This window comes from Bubalus bubalis, chromosome 12 (assembly GCF_019923935.1).
Source record: "Bubalus bubalis isolate 160015118507 breed Murrah chromosome 12, NDDB_SH_1, whole genome shotgun sequence".
Lineage (NCBI taxonomy): Eukaryota > Metazoa > Chordata > Mammalia > Artiodactyla > Bovidae > Bubalus > Bubalus bubalis.
The window spans coordinates 90,725,848-90,743,670 of NC_059168.1; the positions used below are offsets into that span (position 1 = coordinate 90,725,848).

At 41.3% G+C, this 17,823-nt stretch overlaps 1 pseudogene; it reads right to left on the reverse strand.

Annotated features, from left to right (window-relative positions):
- Nucleotides 1-9,961: 9,961 nt before the first annotated feature.
- On the reverse strand, nucleotides 9,962-11,225 carry LOC102409952 (annotated as a pseudogene).
- Nucleotides 11,226-17,823: the final 6,598 nt, after the last annotated feature.

The window sequence follows — 17,823 nt, forward strand, 5'->3', positions numbered from 1 at the left end:
CCAGCCAGTCCATTCTAAAGGAGATCAGTCCTGGGTGCTCTTTGGAAGGAATGATGCTAAAGCTGAAACTCCAGTACTTTGGCCACCTCATGCGAAGAGTTGACTCATTGGAATAGACTCTGATGCTGGGAGGGATTGGGGGCAGGAGGAAAAGGGGACGATAGAGGATGAGATGGCTGGATGGCATCACTGACTCGATGGACCTGAGTTTGAGTGAACTCCGGGAGTTGGTGATGGGCAGGGAGGCCTGGCGTGCTGCAATTCATGGGGTCGCAAAGATTCGGACACGACTGAGTGTCTGAACTGAACTGAACTGAATCAACTTAGCATGCATGCACACACGTATATGAATGTATGTAAGTATAATGATGTACTATGTATGTATAGTATATATATATATATATATATATATATATATATATATATATATATGCCATCCCCTTGTAGCTCAGTGGGTGATGAAATATAGCCCCCTCTAAAAATGCTTCATCAGTATAAGCTTTTTGGAGTGAAACAAATACTAACTTGTTCAGCATATATCTAGGGAGCACATACTATGGACCGCCTAGACTCTGGTCTGAAGATTCAGAGATAAAATGCAGTCCTGAAGCTCAGGTATTGTACAGAGTGATGTAGAAATTTTCATGAGGGCAATATTCACTTTGGACTCCAAGAGCCACATGAAAGTTTTCTAACTGAGTCAGAACAGAAGAGACCAAGTAGAAAAGCTTTTTAGAAGGTTAACACTGGGATTGAGTCTTTAGGAATGAATATAACTTTAATCAGATCTCGAGAAAAGAGAAATGAGAAGGAATTGAGGTGGAAGTTGCCTGGTATGAAGGACCAGAGCTGCTGCTGGGGAGCCTCCTGCAGAGATGTGGAGACTCTCAGCTGCTACTCCTGCAGCTGAGGATGGTTCTACCTGCCAGGAACTCATTATCCTGTTCCATCAGGGCTCCCAATCTGAGATGCATCTATGAGATAGGAAAGGAGACATTTCTACGCCCCACAACTGTTGCAGAAATGAATTCAATGCAACTTGTCATGTGGTCAGTGTTTCCTCAACAAGCCTTGGATCCTCATTAACACCCTCCAACCCCCTCCATCCTTTGAGAAAACACACAGCTCTGCCATCCCTTCTCTCAAATGTTTTTGGCACTGGTTCTCAAAACCACCAGGGAATTTTGATGCTCATTTCAGAGATTCTGATTTTATTGGTTTGCAGTATGGCTGAGACATCTGCATTAAAAAAAAAAAATTCCAGGTGACTCTAGTGTGCATTAGCAAAAATAACTGCTGGCTTATACTCTCTGTTTGACCCATTGGTTAGCTTTCCTCAACTAGCTGTGCTTAGTCACTCAGTCGTGTTCAACTCTGTGACCCCATGGACTGTAGCCCACCGGCTGCTCTGTCCACGGGGATACTCCAGGCAAGAATACTGGAATGGGTTGCCATGCCTTCCTCCAGGGATCTTCCCAACCCGGGGATCAAACCCAGGTCTTCCACCTTGCAGGAGGATTCTTTACCGTCTGAGCCATCAAGGAGGCCCAAGAACACTGGAGTGGGTAGCCTATCCCTTCTCCAGGGGAACTTCATGACCCAGGAGTTTAACTGGGATGTCCTGCATTACAGGAGGATTCTTCAGCAGCTGAGCTACCTGGAAAGCCCCTTCTTCAACTACGGTTATTCAAAAAAACAAACAAACAAAAAATTAAGCCTCACCAAGATTGATTTGAATGATTATGTTCTCAATTTTACAGTCATGACATATAAGTAGTGATTTTCAGTTAATGGGAGAGGAATCAGTTCCTTACGGTGGATACCTCACAGCATTAGACTGAAGTTTCTCATGGAGAGAGGTGATGTTTATAATTGTTGAAAGATATGTCAACAACCAGTGGTAAGTTAGTAAATCGGCTCTCTATGGTAGGGGGAAAAAGCCTTGGGATGGTTGCACCTGCCGCTTTCCATGGTGCAAATACTCCACCATGACTGATGTTAACCCACCAAATACTTAAGAAAAAGTTTACAACATTCCTGAATAGTTAAAAACTAGCTTCCACAACCAGGTGTCACAAATTGGCAGGGCCTGCCTCCAGCACACCAGACATTTCTTGAGAATTTCGTCTACTTCGTATATAGACTAGACCCCATGGACTCTAGCCCACCAGACTCCTCTGTCCATGGAATTCTCCAAGCAAGAATATTGGAGTGAGTAGCCATTCCCTTCTCCAGGGGGTATTCCTGACCTAGGGATTGAATCAGGTCTCCAGCATTGCAGGAAGATCCTTTACCATCTGAGCCACCAGGGAAGGCCCTGTAACACCGCAGTCATCCGCTATAAAAGAGTGGGATATGGGTGCAAGAGGAGAAGAAACGATAAGATTATGCAAAGGATTCTTTGAAAGAATCTTGCATATCACATGGTGAGGAAAACCAAATCTCAGAATCAGAAATCATAATACTACTTTTGTTCTTTAAATCTTGGTTCAAAGCAAGGATGAGTGTCCAGAGTAGAAACAGTTGGCTCTTCCTCTCTTTTATTGAACAAAAACATTCACATTCAAAAGGCCCCATAGTATATTTCTGGACTCAGAACACATGGAAAACTTGTGATTCACCCTCACATAACTACAGATATTCTAATAAGGTGGCAATCTGAAAAAATATCACATGATATTGAAAATAGGAATGTGTCTGGCGGGGAAGAGACCAGACCCTATGCCTCAGAAATGCTAGCATGCCATAAAAGTATTTTAGAAATTTAAGAATATTTACTTGAAAGAAAAGAAGACCCGGGACTTTGCTGACAGTCCAGTGTTTAGGACTCTTCACTGCCACTGCAAGGGGCATACGTTCCATCCCTGATTGGGGAACTAAGATTTCACAAGCCAGGTGGCCCAGCCAAAACAAAAAAAGAAGACCTAAGAATTCATGATTGTTATTTCCAAATAATTGTCTAAGTAGGAGTTCAAATGACACGAAATGGTTATGAACACTGGGAAATGTGTTCACGTCTAAACATAAGGATGGACTTTTAAAAACAGCTTTGAAAGGTGACAAACATTTTGCCAGAGGCTGGGCGATATTTAGTGATGTTATTGGAAGAAACCAGGTATCGAATGAGGAAAGGCCACACTGAATTATCTTTCAGAATCTGACCAATCCTGTTCCCCAAGATTATATTAACCATGCAACTAGGAGGTGGATGTGCTGGACAAAGGCATGGTCCCCATCCTGGGCCAAGCAGAGCTGGGCTGCACAAGACTTCATCATGACTCAGAATGGTATTTAGTTTAAAATCTAAATTTCTTGATGCTAGAAATTGCCATTTAACAATGTCAGACCATGGGTAAGCGAAACTGGGGATAAGAGGAAACTATAAGTTATTCCCTCTTATTTCCTTTGGAAGAAAATGTAAGTTACATCTGACATTTACAAACAAGCAGAGTGATCTGTATTTCTTATCAATGATTTTGTCATCAAAACTTGCTTTGCCAAGAAGTTTATGTGTGCAGTTTAGATATATCTTCTTTCCATAGTATTTAGTCATCCTTACATTGCCTATTTTACCTTATTGTAATTAACACTATATTGATCATTTTTTATGGCATAGCATCAAACCTCAAAACCCTTTATGGTTTACTGTAAACAAATATTGATCATCTTTCTCGAGGCTGTGGTTTGCAGGGGCTCGCCTGGTCTCGCCTAAGATGAGCTGGTCTTGTTTCAGGCTATGGATTGCTTTCAGGACTGCTACACAGTCTCCTATTTTGTTTGGTCTAACAGTCACATGGGGTGTGTTCCTTTAATAGCAGAGGACAAGGGATGCTTCCATCTAAAACTCACCTGCTAAGACAGGGTAACTCATAGCCCAACACCAAAGATGTGGGAAAATATACAGCCCAATGTCATATCATGCAAAATCACCCAGCAAAGTTAAACTGAAAAGACTAATTCAATCAAACAAAAACAGTATGTGCCCAAGATTTTGTGGATTTTTCTTTCCTGTGACTATAAGGTCACTTCCTTTAAGAAATCAATTTTTAAGCCAGATTCATCTAAGAGAGTTGGATCATAAAGAAGCTTGAATGTTAAAGAATGGATGTTTTTGAACTGTGGTGCTGGAGAAGACTCTTAAGAGTCCCTTGGACAGCAAGGAAATCGAATGAGTCAATCCTAAAGGAAATCAGTCCTGAATATTCATTGGAAGGACTGATGCTGAAGCTGAAACTGCAGTACTTGGCCACCTGATGGAAAGAGTCAATTCATTGGAAAAGATCCAGATGCTGGGAAAGATTGAGGGCAGGAGGAGAAAGGGGCAACGGAGGATGAGATGGTTAGATAGCTGCATCTGACTCAATAGACATGAATATGAGCAAACTCTGGGAGACAGTGAAGGACATGGAAGCCTGGCACACTGCAGTCCATGGATTTGCAAAGAGTTGGACACATCTTCAGTTCAGTTCAGTTCAGTCGCTCAGTCGTGTCCAACTCTTTGCGACCCCATGATTCGCAGCACGCCAGGCCTCCCTGTCCATCACCAACTCCCAGAGTTCACTCAGACTCACATCCATCTTAGCGACTGAAAAATAGCAACATTCAACACAGCCTCTGAGTCTGATATATTAACAGCTATGGAACATGCTATATGCCATTATTCATTATGCCTTTACTAAAATGTTGCCAGGATTATAAAGTTATCAAAGGTGAGAGTGAAAGTGAAAGTGTTAGTCGCTAAACTGTGTCTGACTCTTTTCAATGCCATGGACTGTAGTAAACAAAGCCCCTCTGTCCAGGGGATTTCCCAAGCAAGATATGGGAGTGGGTTGTTATTTCCTTCTCCAGGGGATCTTCCCCTCCCAGGGATTGAACCCAGGTGTCCTACATTGCAGGCAGATTCTTTACTGTCTGAGCCACCAGGGAAGTTCTAAATTTATCAAAAGGAGATACGATTATTCACCATCCAAACGAGGGACTCTCAAGTCAGAGTTCTCACTCAGAGCAACATACTTGTTCATGAAGTTAAATACGAGCAGAAAAACAAGTGATAAGAAAGGACCTCATGAGCGGAGGTCACTGTGCCATAGGGTTTGGCATTCTGTAGGCACTCCATTGGTATTTTTAGCATATGGAAAACCTTTTTCCCTCTGAAATCCAATAGAATCCAACACAGCACTGGCCATATAGGTGATACCTAAAGTCTGTTGATGCCCCCTGTCTTGACTCCAAGTTTCTCACCAACCTTCATATTCAAATATTTTTAAAAATTAATTTTACTGGAGTATAGTTTCTGCTGTATAGCAAAGTGAATATTATACATATACATATATCCACTCTTTTTGAGATTCTTTTCCCATGTAGATCATTACTGAGTATTAAGTAGAGTTCCCTGTGCTATACACTAGGTCCATATTAGTTTTCTATTTTATATATAGTAGTGTCCATATGCCAATCCCAATCTACCAAATTATCCATTCCCTCCCCTTTCACTCTTGGTAGCCATATTTTTTTTTTTTTTTTCTATTTCTGTGACTATTTCTGTTTTGTAAATAGGCTCATTTATATCGTGGTGTTTTTTTTTTTTAGATTCCACATATAAGCAGTATCAAATGATATTTATCTTTGACTTACTTTACTCAATATGATCATCTCTAGATCCATCCATGCAGCTGCAAAGGACATTATTTCATTCTACTATATGGCTGAGTAATATTCCATTGTATACATGTACCACATCTTCTTTATCCATTCTTCCATGGAATATTTTAAGCGAGTTCTTCTCACCTATCTATTATTCAATTTATTATCCATCACCTCCATCCACTGCAATCTCACTTCTGCCCTTCTGTACTCATCAAGGTCACTGATGGTCTATTGTCAGTTCCAATGTATGGTTCTTAGCCTTTATTTTATAGGACTTATTTGATACCATTGTCCATCTCCTTTGGGAAAGGCTCAGCATTCTGTTTCTGGAATGCCTCCTTTTGCTGGTTCTTGTCTTATCTCAGCAGTCATTTATTCTGCTCCTTTAGCAGCTCTTCTAGGTCCCGCCATCCTTCTGAATGTGCAGGTTGCTCAGAGTTCTCAGTCCCCGGCTCATCCATCTTATATCCTGTCCTCTGTGATAACAGCCACTTAATGGCCTGCTTCCTTTGTTGTTTCTTCTCAAATGTGTCTCCAGGCTAGTTTTTCCCAGGGCTACAGACACACAAGGAACTCGCCTCCCAGCATCACCTACTGTATTTTCCTAAGCACTTCACATGTGTCCAGCCCAAATGAAGTGCAATTGTATTTCCCCATAAATGTCTTTCTTTCCTTATGTCACTATGTTAGTCTGTAAAATTACCATCTCTTAAAATTACCATCTCTCTGGTCTCAAAATGACGTGTTGATGGCCACAGTTGGCTCTGTCCAATCTTGTTTTCTCCACATTCCATGAATTACAAAGTTTAAGGGCGTTGTCTCCCAAATACTTTTTTTAGATCCTTTACTCTTTTCTATACTTAGTACTCTACTAATAATAGCTACAATGTATCAATTACCTAATATGAGCCAGTTCTTATGCTAGCATTTTATTTTTTATTTTGTGCTTGTTTTCTCAGGCAAATGTTAATTTCTCTATGTTATAGATGATAAGACAATCCAGAGATTTGGAAGATGAGAAAAATTAGACTACAAAAAATTAAGTTCCTTGCCTGGGGTTATGATTAAAAAATCTGTCTCAGTTCAAAGTCTAAGCAAGTTCTTTTTCTTATCTCCTCTCCTCTTGTGGGCAAATAGGGTGTATTTGTTTTGAATAATCTACTATATTCCTAATTCTCTTGATTCTATAAAGTTGATAGAACTAATATTTGTTAAATGCTTCAGTATCCCAGGAGCTGGGCCAGATGCTAGAGATAGAAATGTGAATAAGACATCTTTTCTGCCCTCAGTAACCGAAACATTCACCGTTTCTGAATACTAGAGAGACATGCATACATATTAAGTCACTTCCGTCGTGTCCAACTCTTTTTGCAACCCCATGGACTGTAGCCCACCAGGCTCCTCTGTCCATGGAATTCCCCAGGCAAGAATATTGGAGTGGGTTGCCATTTCCTTCTCTAGTTATAAATAAAAAATTCATGCAAGAGATATCAGTTTTTGGTTATTCTACAAATTTGGTGACATTGTAATTTATATTAATAAACCCTAGAATGATCATGTTTGGGGGTATTCCTATAAGTTATTCTGGTGACTCAAGCTAAGAACCACATTGATACCAAGTAAATAGGTAATAACTAATTATTTTTATCACAGTTACCAAGACAATTCCTATGTGTTGCTTTAGGCTAGGTTAGTATGTCTCATTTAGAAGGACTACATATTTTTAAAAAGATAAGTTTCAGACGTGAAGTTAGATGGTTCAGGATGAAGAGGGGAATTTCATCAGCTTGTCATCGTCCCAACAACACCCTGATCAACGTGCCCCGAGGGAGTCCATGTGTTGGAGCCGTTCCTTCTCTGCTACCTTCTTAGATGCAGCTGTACCAGCTCCACTTTTAAGTGGTAATCAGCAATAATGTATTGCGTGTTCCTTAATGTCAGGATTGATGATTTAGTGATTGATTATCTGACTGCTGTGTAGTGCTTAAAATAATCCAAACGCAGGAAGTAAATGAGTTGATGGGGAGGAAATTCTGTCATGCAAATTCACACAGTCCAGATCTTCACTGTCGCACTCATTGCTGGCAGCAGAAGTGGGTCAACCGGAGTGGCTGGCCCCTGATAATTTATTTTCTCAGACACACCATCCATATTCATGATATCCTGCTGTTTGTCTGTCACCTCCAAGAAGCCCTCTCTAGTTTCAGAATCACAATTAACAGAAAACATGCACATTTAGCCAATGAATATAAGTAAACTAGAACAAGTGTGGATCTGATCTTTTTCCAGGCTTTTACTCTAGATTGGAAACAGCAATTATTTGTCCATATGGTACTCTTACCATGTTAGTTCCTGGACAGTCAGGTACAATGTTCCTAGGAAAAAGTACTCATGAAAGGAAAATATTTATTCGTTCATTTTAGAGTTCTGGGGCCTGCTAAACTGCTAACCATTCTGTTCTAGTCAACATGAACAAATGCCGATTATGCAGATAAATACATGCAGCTAAACACAGAGGCACAGCCCAGTTTATGCGTCCACATTTTATCTTTCAGGCATAATTCATGCTGACGGGATCATGACATAGTTGCAACAAGCATAACAGAACTGGGGCAAAGGCCTCTGTCAAACAACATTTTGTTCACTGTTTTTTTCTCTCTGAGAGTATGATGTGATTTATTAGCAGATAGAAGATGGTATAATTGCCTTCTCCAGAGGATTGCACCTTGATCAGTTTCCCTAAGTGACTAAAGATGACTACAACAGGTAGATACAGACATTGGAATATAGATCAACTGGTGGCAGCATTTATTATTTGCAAAGATTGCTTGCATCAAGCATGTATCTTTTTTTGCAAGAAGTCTTTGCCTTCCAATGCAGGGGGAGCCGGTTAGAACTCTGGTCCAAGAGCTAAGATCCCACGTGCCTTGCATGCAAAAAAAAAACAAAACAAAACAGAACAGAACATAAACAACAGAAAAAATATTATAACAAATTAAATAAGGACTTTAAAAATGGCCTAACAAAACCCTACGTGAAATAATTAAAATGGTGAAAAATATTAGAAAGTTTGTCCAAAGACTCTACATATCCTTTTTGATATGTACAAAGCAAAGGATTAACTCCATCCATGATATTTGTGTCAGGGAGACACTGATTAATTTCATGTTCTGATTGGATGAGCAGCAGAGCTTTAATGGCTGTTAACTCTTTGGCAAGTCGCTGTGAGAAGGTGATAATGAGGTTAACATTCCTAGGACCTGATCTGCTTTGTCGCTGTTTTTAATTACTACGTTGATGCCAAATAATGCTCACTCAGAGTTCTCTAGGTGGGGCACTGTGAATCCACATCTGGGTCAGTGAGGGAGCCTGCTTTAGACAATTGTAGAAAATGGGCTGTTTATTAATTGCCCTCCACAAGGTTCTCACATTCAGAGGAAGGTGTGAGTCACTGCTTGAAATTGACCTGTTCCTCCTCCATCCAGTCTTTGGTGAGATAGAAACACAGAACCGAATCTGTACCTACCCTTCAACTATTTACAGAGCATTGTAACAGTCATCACGTCACTTGATTATTCCTTGAAACCCCATGAATGAAGTCTCATTATCCCGATTTCATATGTGAGAGAAGTCAAACATGGCCACAGGCTGGCCTAAGTCATGTACCTTTTGTTTAGAAAGTCTGGGCTTAAACTCAGGCCTCTACATAACATCCTGAAGTGCATTTGGCCCAGGACAGGGGTCTAATGCCAGGTATTCATTTATTATCTTCCAGCTGTCAGGAGGTATAAACAAGTAAACTTTCTCAGACAAGTTAGGAAATAAAGAGAATCCTCTTTGATGTGAAAAGCTCTATGAAAACATTTTCAAAGAATTACAAGACAGGTCTAATTTAAAATACATTAAGGAAACCGAAGAAGATGAATCAGTGCTATGTCTGGCCCTGTCCTTGGAGCCAATGGCTTGGAAGGCAGAGAACACAGCATATCTTTGTCTTCTCTGTTCTCACTGATATAAAGGACTTGTTCTTTTTTTTTTCATATTAAACTTTTTATTAAAACTGAGTCTTTACCATGTATTTAAAATGACATGTTCCACAGACATATATTTAAGAAAAAACTTTTTATGTATAATTATAATTATTGGCATACAAATTTAAGAACATAGTTAAAACTAAAGTAAATATTTATATATATATATATATATCTCCAAATTTATATCAATGATCTGAAACACCTGAGCTTTAAGTTGTTGGTTTTCCAGATAGTGTGAAATACTTTTCATCCACTCTAGAAAGGATCCAGCTCATTGGGAAAGAATAACTTTGGTTAACAGACATTATCTTCCAAAGATCACATAGAGGTCTTCAGTGAGATTACAATTTATCTTCAGAGGCTTCTTCCAAGTGGAGATCTGTCTGTGATGTAAGGAAGGATTCCCATGCAGCAAGACCCTGTTCACAACAGAGGATGTTCTCCTCAGCCATATTTTTGTAAATGCTGACTTGGTATCATTTTGCATGCTTTGTTTCCATCTTTCCCAATCTGCTTTCAGGGCATTATCAGCACACTCCACTTTATCTTCCAGTTTTCCAATCTCTTCCATAAGCAGATCAGTATCTTGCCTTTTTGGACGTCAAAGCTTCAACTTTGGAATCCAGGTCTGCCTGTATTTGGTCTCTTCTTTTCATGACAGCCATTAACATTTCACTATAAAGCACATACTCTTGTACGGCAGGAAACAGGGCCTCTAAGAGTCCAGACGTCCATTTTTCAGTGGCCTTACAGCATTTGTCAATGCAGCTGGTGACACTTTTTAGAGTATCAGCCAGATCTTCTTCTGATGCCAACAGAATATGAATTGGGCCATATTCTTTCATTTCCTCTAAATATGCCCGTTCTTCCTTGTAGATTCTCTGAGATATTTTATCTATCAAATTTGTTTTCTGGCTAAATATTTCAATGTAGTTATTCATTTCCATGAACTCCTCGGGGTGACTTTTAACTCCTCTCATTGATAATGCAACCACTTTGACTGTCTGTGCCATGCTGCTGAGTAATCCAGGCCCTTGCTGCTTCTGAGAAGACAGTTCCCAAGCTTGTGCAGTAAGAAAAATTTTAAAGTCTTCATTAAATGTTAGAGTTCGATGATCAGCAATTCGGTTCAAAAATTTGTGCAATGCCTTCCTGCGTGTCTCAATGAAGTCATCATTTATGCGTTCCACCATTCTTTTCACTATAAACTTTTCTGGCAATGGTGGAATAATCAGAGTCGGGTGTGCTTCTTCAAGTTTTTCTTTCAACCAAAAGAAATCTTGATAACGTCTCCTAACTTCAAATTCACTGGAGTCAAATTCCCCAGGAGATTTCTTAGTAATAATTCTGTAAGTAATAAAATTTTCAATTGTAGTAACATGGCTTTCAGGTTCATCTACTGTAATAAAAAGAGCCTTCAAATCTGGCTCATCTTCAAACTTGACTTGGTTTATCATTTATAAAGGGGATGTCGGCATCAGGCATCAGCGGGCTGAAGGAATTCGTGTCCATCAATGAGGTATCCTTACTGAACACCTCCAGGTCATCCTCCCGATGCTTCTGGGGAGGGGGCGTCACCGCGCCCCCCCTCCCTCACCCCGGGCTGTCCCCGCTGTCTGCACTTGCCCTCCATCCCGAGAGTTCCCTGCAGAGCGCCCTCCGCCGCCAGCCTCTCCTTCCTCGAGCTTGCCCATTGGCTCCCGTGCATCCTGCGCCTCCCCAGCCAGCCCCTCTCCAGCCCCATGTCCCCTGCGCAGACACTGAACTGCTGTAGCCCTGATATAAAGGACTTGTTCTTTAAAGCTCTTTTTCAAAATTGATAAACTACAATGCCACATGTTTTCAGGCTTTCCTAGATTTATAAATTAATATGCAACTCCATACAAACAGGCGAGTTATAGTTCAAAGTGGACCTAGTTTTCAACCTCCAGATTCCTTCACACCCCCTTATGGTTATGATGCCTTTCAGGAAGCAACAGTTAGAACTGGACATGGAACAACAGACTGGTTCCAAATAGGAAAAGGAGTATGTCAAGGATGTATATTGTCACCCTGCTTACTTAACTTATACGCAGAGTACATCATGAGAAATGCTGGGCTGGAAGAAGCACAAGCTGGAAACAAGATTGCAGGGAGAAATCTCAATAACCTCAGATATGCAGATGACACCACCTTTATGGCAGAAAGTGAAGAGAAACTAAAAAGCCTCTTGGTGAAAGAGGAGAATGAAAAAGTTGGCTTAAAGCTCAACATTTAGAAAACTAAGATCATGGCATCCGGTCCCATCACTTCGTGGAAAATAGATGAGGAAACAGTGGAAATAGTGTCAGACTATTTTGGGGGGCTCCAAAACCAATGCAGATGGTGACTGCAGCCATGAAATTAAAAGACGCTTACTCCTTGGAAGGAAAGTTATGACCAACCTAGAGAGTATATTCAAAAGCAGAGACATTACTTTGCCAACAAAGGTCCGTCCAGTCAAGGCTGTGATATTTCCTGTGGTCATGTAGGAATGTGAGAGTTGGACTGTGAAGAAAGCTGAGCACCAAAGAATTGATGCTTTTGAACTGTGGTGTTGGAGAAGACTCTTGAGAGTCCCTTGGACTGCAAGGAGATCCAACCAGCCCATTCTGAAGGAGATCAGTCCTGGGTGTTCTTTAGAAGGGCTGATGCTAAAGCTGAAAGTCCAATATTTTGGCCACCTCATGCGTAGAGTTGACTCATTGGAAAAGACTCTGATGCTGGGAAGGATTGGGGGCAGGAGGAGAAGGGGACGACAGAGGATGAGATGGCTGGATGGCATCACCGACTTGATGGACATGAGTTTGAGTGAACTCCGGGAGTTGGTGATGGACAGGGAGGACTGGCGTGCTGTGCTTCATGAGGTCACAAAGAGTCGGACACGACTGAGCAACTGAACTGAACTGAACTGAGTAAAGTTTTTGACTGGCAGGTGCAGTCCACTGGTAACTTGTTTTTTCTTTATAGAAGTCAATATGATCATTCAAGACTAGTCACTTACAGAAATATTGGTGTATGACTTCTTCATTCAATAACTCATTTACCTGACAAAATTATTAGATATTGCACCTGATGAAATGTGGAAAATTAATTATAAAAGAAAAAGAAAAAAAAAACTAAGACATCATACAAATAAGGCAACATTTAGTTATTTTATTGGCTGTGTTTCCTTTTCATGCGAAAAATCATTTTGCATATTGGCATTAAATGAACAGAGAGAGGAAAGGTCACTTGAAACAATTACTAACTGGGAATGGTTTCAGAAGTGTGTAGCTGGTGCTTTCTTGGGCATATTGATGTTCTGTGTGTTCATAAAGCTGGTACCCATTTCACAGCTTACAGCTTTTAATGTTGTCTTAAAAATGAGATGTACAGTTGTGTAAGTCTGTCATCGGTCAGTCACCCTGCCAACAGTGGGACTAACAAAAGGTAGCTGTGAGGTGCAGCTTGGACACTTGTCTCCCTGTGGGGTGGCCTGTTTAGAATATTCTCTAGGTGGGCTGGCAAGCCCCTAGCCATCTCCAGAGTGTCAGCTCGATTTCTGTCTCTGATGGACTCTTGCCAGGGGAATGAGATGGTCAAGGAGGCTCACCTGGGTTCGGGTACTATCCTTCAGATAATTACTAAGCAGAGTTCTCAGCCTGGCATTTCAGAGACAAAGCAATTATCAAAGAATAATTAAATCACAGCATGAGTGAAATAAATTCACATTTCACTAAATGGTTTACCTTAGGCATTTTAACTAATTCCAGCTATCTCTGTAGACACAGGTGTCCAAATTTCACAATTACAGTTCTGCTCCTCATTTAGTGATTGGGGCTCCATTTCTTCCTTTTCAGACAGACAGGCAGGCAGACAGACACACACACACACACACACACACACACTGCTCAATCTATGTACATTATTGCCAAAGAGTTGACTAAACTTTTCACACTATTGTTATTATTGCCAGATTTGCTTTAATTATTTTTCTTTTATTGCTGCATCACTCATGGGGCTTCTCTGGTGGTTCAGCAGTAAAGAATCCACCTAAAATGCAAGAGATGCAGGAGACACATATACCATCCCTGCGTCGGGAAGATTTCTTGGAGGACGAAATGGCAACCCACTCCAGTATTCTTGCCTGGAGAATCCCATAGACAGGAGCCTGGTGGGCTATAGTCCATGGAGTCACAGAAGGGTCAGACAAGACTTAGCAACTAAACAACAACATAACACATATGTCATGCTATATATTCCATACATATATTTGGTTTTAAAATACCAAATAATCTTGGCAGCTTCAAGTGTAGCACCAGCTACACCAGAAACAGGTTTTCTAAAAAATTCTCTATGACTAGATATCTACTTGAAGCCGTGATGTTGTAGCAGAGAGACTCTGCCTATCTCATGAACAGAGAATGGATGGGACCCTCTTTCACTTCTTCCCAATGCGTGTGTTCTCCTGGAGCTCTGTACTCCTTCCTGGCTGCCACACGTCAGAACACAGAAAAGCTGGGTGTACCTAGAGGAGGGTTAGCATGCTTTAGGAAAGTGAAAGCTTCTGAGACATTTCCCGGGAGAATAGAAGATTCAGGGCTTCAGGAGGGCTGTCCTCAAGCTTGTGAAGGCTGTCACAGGCAGAGGGTTAAAGAGTTCTCTGCAGCCCCCGAGGTTAGTGCCCAACTAGAGGGAGATGGCTCGTGTCCCAGGGACATGAATTTCCTAACAGAGATTCCCAAGTGGGACGAGACTATCTCAGGAGGAATCAGGGTCCTGTCACCAACTCTCAGTAATGCTGAGAATGAACTGATTGATGCTCAGCATAAGCGAGTTCATGGGTGACAGGGAGGAGCAAGCAGAGCTTAACCATCATGTGTCTGAGAAAGTGTGTGTGTGCCTCTGTGCGCATGTGTGTGACTATGTGTCAGTTACACAGATAATAGGGGCTGAAATGGAGGACCTCTTGGGGTTCTTATAATCTGGGTGCTGTAATAATTTCTGTGGACAGGGCTTACTTCTCTACTTCCTGTTTTTTCATTTTCTCTAGTGAGTCCAGTCCAGTACATCAGTGGGTCTATTTTATTTTTTCAAACCTGTAAGTGTACATACTTTGAAGGAGACCAACGTGGGATTCAGACGTGGGTGTTAGGGTTGCCACCTAAAACTCTGAAGGTTTTTCAGCTCATCATTTTCTAAAATAGAATCTTAGAAAAACCCAAATGTAAAATGCTTTCCTAACCCAAAATGCTACCTACATTAGTGAGCCTACAAATTTCCACATTTATTAGGCTTCCGTTCAGTTCAGTTGCTCAGTCGTGTGCAAATCTTTATGACCCCATGGACTGCAGCACACCAGGCTTCCCTGTCCATCATCAACTCCCAGAGCTTGCTCAAACTCATCTCCATCTAGTTGGTGATGCCATCCAACCATCTCATCCTCTGTCGTCCCCTTCTCCTCCTGCCTTCAGTCCTTCCCAGCATCAGGGTCTTTTCCAAGATGTCAGTTCTTTGCATCAGGTGGCCAAAGTATTGGAGTTTTAGCTTCAGCATCAGTCCTTCCAATGAATATTCAGGACTGATTTCCTTTTGGTTCGATCTCCTTGCAGTCCAAGGGACTCTCAAGAATCTTCTCCAACACCACAGTTCAAAAGCATAAATTCTTTGGCGCTTAGCTTTCTTTATTAGGTTTGGTCCATGCTAACCCCCCTGGAACACACCTGCACCAGGATCTCAGTAAAGCTTCCCATCTGGAAGACTATGATATGTTCACATAGACCTCTTGTTTTTGTGTTTTACAAGCTCCTGAGATGAGCAGAAGCCACTTATTCTCCAAGCAGCATCTTCTACTTACTGGAAGAAGCTTGGGTGAGGCATTCAAGGAAGAAAAAGCATTTGCCCTTACTTAAAGCCAGGGTTTTATTATCATCCAAGAGGACACATAAAAGCCTCCGGTCTGCATTTGATGTGTAACATTTGTTTGTACTGAGGTGTCCCGGGTTGCTGATTTATATTCCTAACACTCTCTTCGGAAGCAGTCCACTCCTTACACATCTGCCTCCCAATCAGCATCCTGGTTTCCTCCCCTGACTTCACTTCCATGTGAGTTCCAAGGCGTTCTGATTATTAAACTGCAGAGAGCTCATATTTGCTATCAGACAATTGGACCTAATTGTCTGAGACGATTTACATCTATCAGTGCAAGGTTTATGGCTTTTCAGGCTCCGTGTAAGATGAATAAATAAAGGAGCTGGAATCATTACTCTGTTTTATTACTTGCTCCATGCAGGGGAATCTGAAAATAATTTGGGCACTAAAGCTTTGTCAAATAGTGGACATCTGTCAAGTTACAGGTTCCGATGGTATTTTGCAAGCTGTCCACTCATACCTTTTACAGCTGCTACCGTAAAACCAAGGAATTGAGATTTTTTTTTTTTTTTTTAAGTAAGGAATTCCGTTAAATATGTGAGAGTGAGTTTCACTTAGGGGATTCACCTTTTGGTAACATGGGCTTCTGTTTTCTTTCCTGATAATCACCTCCTCACCTGACTCACACGCTCCATCCTTCTACTTAAAAAATAGATACAGAGGAAGTCAATATCACCCTTGACAACTTGCTGCCTTGATTACAAACCAGATGGTGGGGTCTGCCCGCATCTTCCGCCATCTCACTTGCGCTTGAATTGGAGAGATGGTTCACCAGCTCTGGCTTTGACAAGCTTATTTTAAAGTACTTTAAAATATCTTCAAATTTATATTGTTCACTCCTTCTGGGAGAGTGCTTTCATAGTTAAATAGTTTTTACTGTTTGAAAATTTCCCCAGATTCAGATTTACTTTTGTATTTATTTTTACAGAGCCCATTTAACTTGATATTTTTCTGACCCCATCTTGCACATAGAGCTAGAGAACTGATGTTTGATTCATGTATTGAAAATGACCCATCAACATTGTTTGATAAATCCATAGCTGTCTTCTGAGAAATTCTTGAATGTATCACCAAACATGAAGGACAGAATCAACATCAAACTCCACCTAGGCTTAGAGAGAAGAGCCTGGCTAAACTTCTCCAAGAAAGTAAATCACAAGGACATACATTTCAGATAAAAGTGCCCTTGTGTCTCCTTCTCCACTATGATTTTATGTCACCTGCCATTTATCATGAGAATATAGGCCATCACGGAGCTCAGATGCCATGGACGCATCAGGGGCCTGCCAAAATGAGGATGTGAGATTTAATAAATGTCAAATCAGTACAAACCCACCCAATATCTGGTTTGATAACTGAGTGTAAGCAGGACAGTGTCACCTGGCTTCAGGAAGCTGCAGTGGATAGTACAGGTGGACACATGTCACAGGGACATACAACTCAGGGTCGTCACTTCAGCAGGCATACAGAATAGCACAGAAACAGAGGCAAGGGAGGCACTCACTTAGAGGAGGTTTAGGAAAGTGTCCACAGACCCAGTCTGCAGGACCAACCCAGAAGGATGAACTAAAGTTTGCTCGAGAACAAAACTAGTGAGAGAGCCAACTGTAGAGGGTGCTCTACTCAGTGCTCCATGGTGACTTAAATGGGAACAGGATCTAAAAAAGAGGGGATGTGTGCATGTGTATAGCTGATTCATTTTGCAGTACAGAGGAAACTAGCACAACATTGTAAAGCAACTATGCTCAAAAAAAAAAAAAAAAAAAAGATGAAGTGTATTCTGATGGAGCCAGACCAGAGTGAGGCTGGCTGCTGATGTCCTGACTCAGTTCAGTTGCCTTTTGTCTTCATCCTTTTTCTCTTCTCCTGTTACTGTTGCTAATCTCTTCTTCTCTATTCTTGATTTTAAGGGTAAACAATGCTGCTGACTTCACAAATTCCTTGTGCTCCCTTAGTCCTGCTCTGCAGGGTCTCATCTGTGGAAAGGCCCCAGCTCTGACGTCAGAGCTCTCTTCTGGAATGCCACTCCCTTCACCCCTCCTACCCTCCACCCCCTCCTACCCCTCCCTCCTACTCCTCCCAAAGCTGGAAGTCCCACAGGCTCCCCTGGGCTGCCCAACACCTCTCACAAGAAGAAGCATCAGTAGTGGGATTTTCCTCTTTCTGAGTCCAACTATCTGCTTTGGATTTGAGCTCTTCCTTGTATTTCATT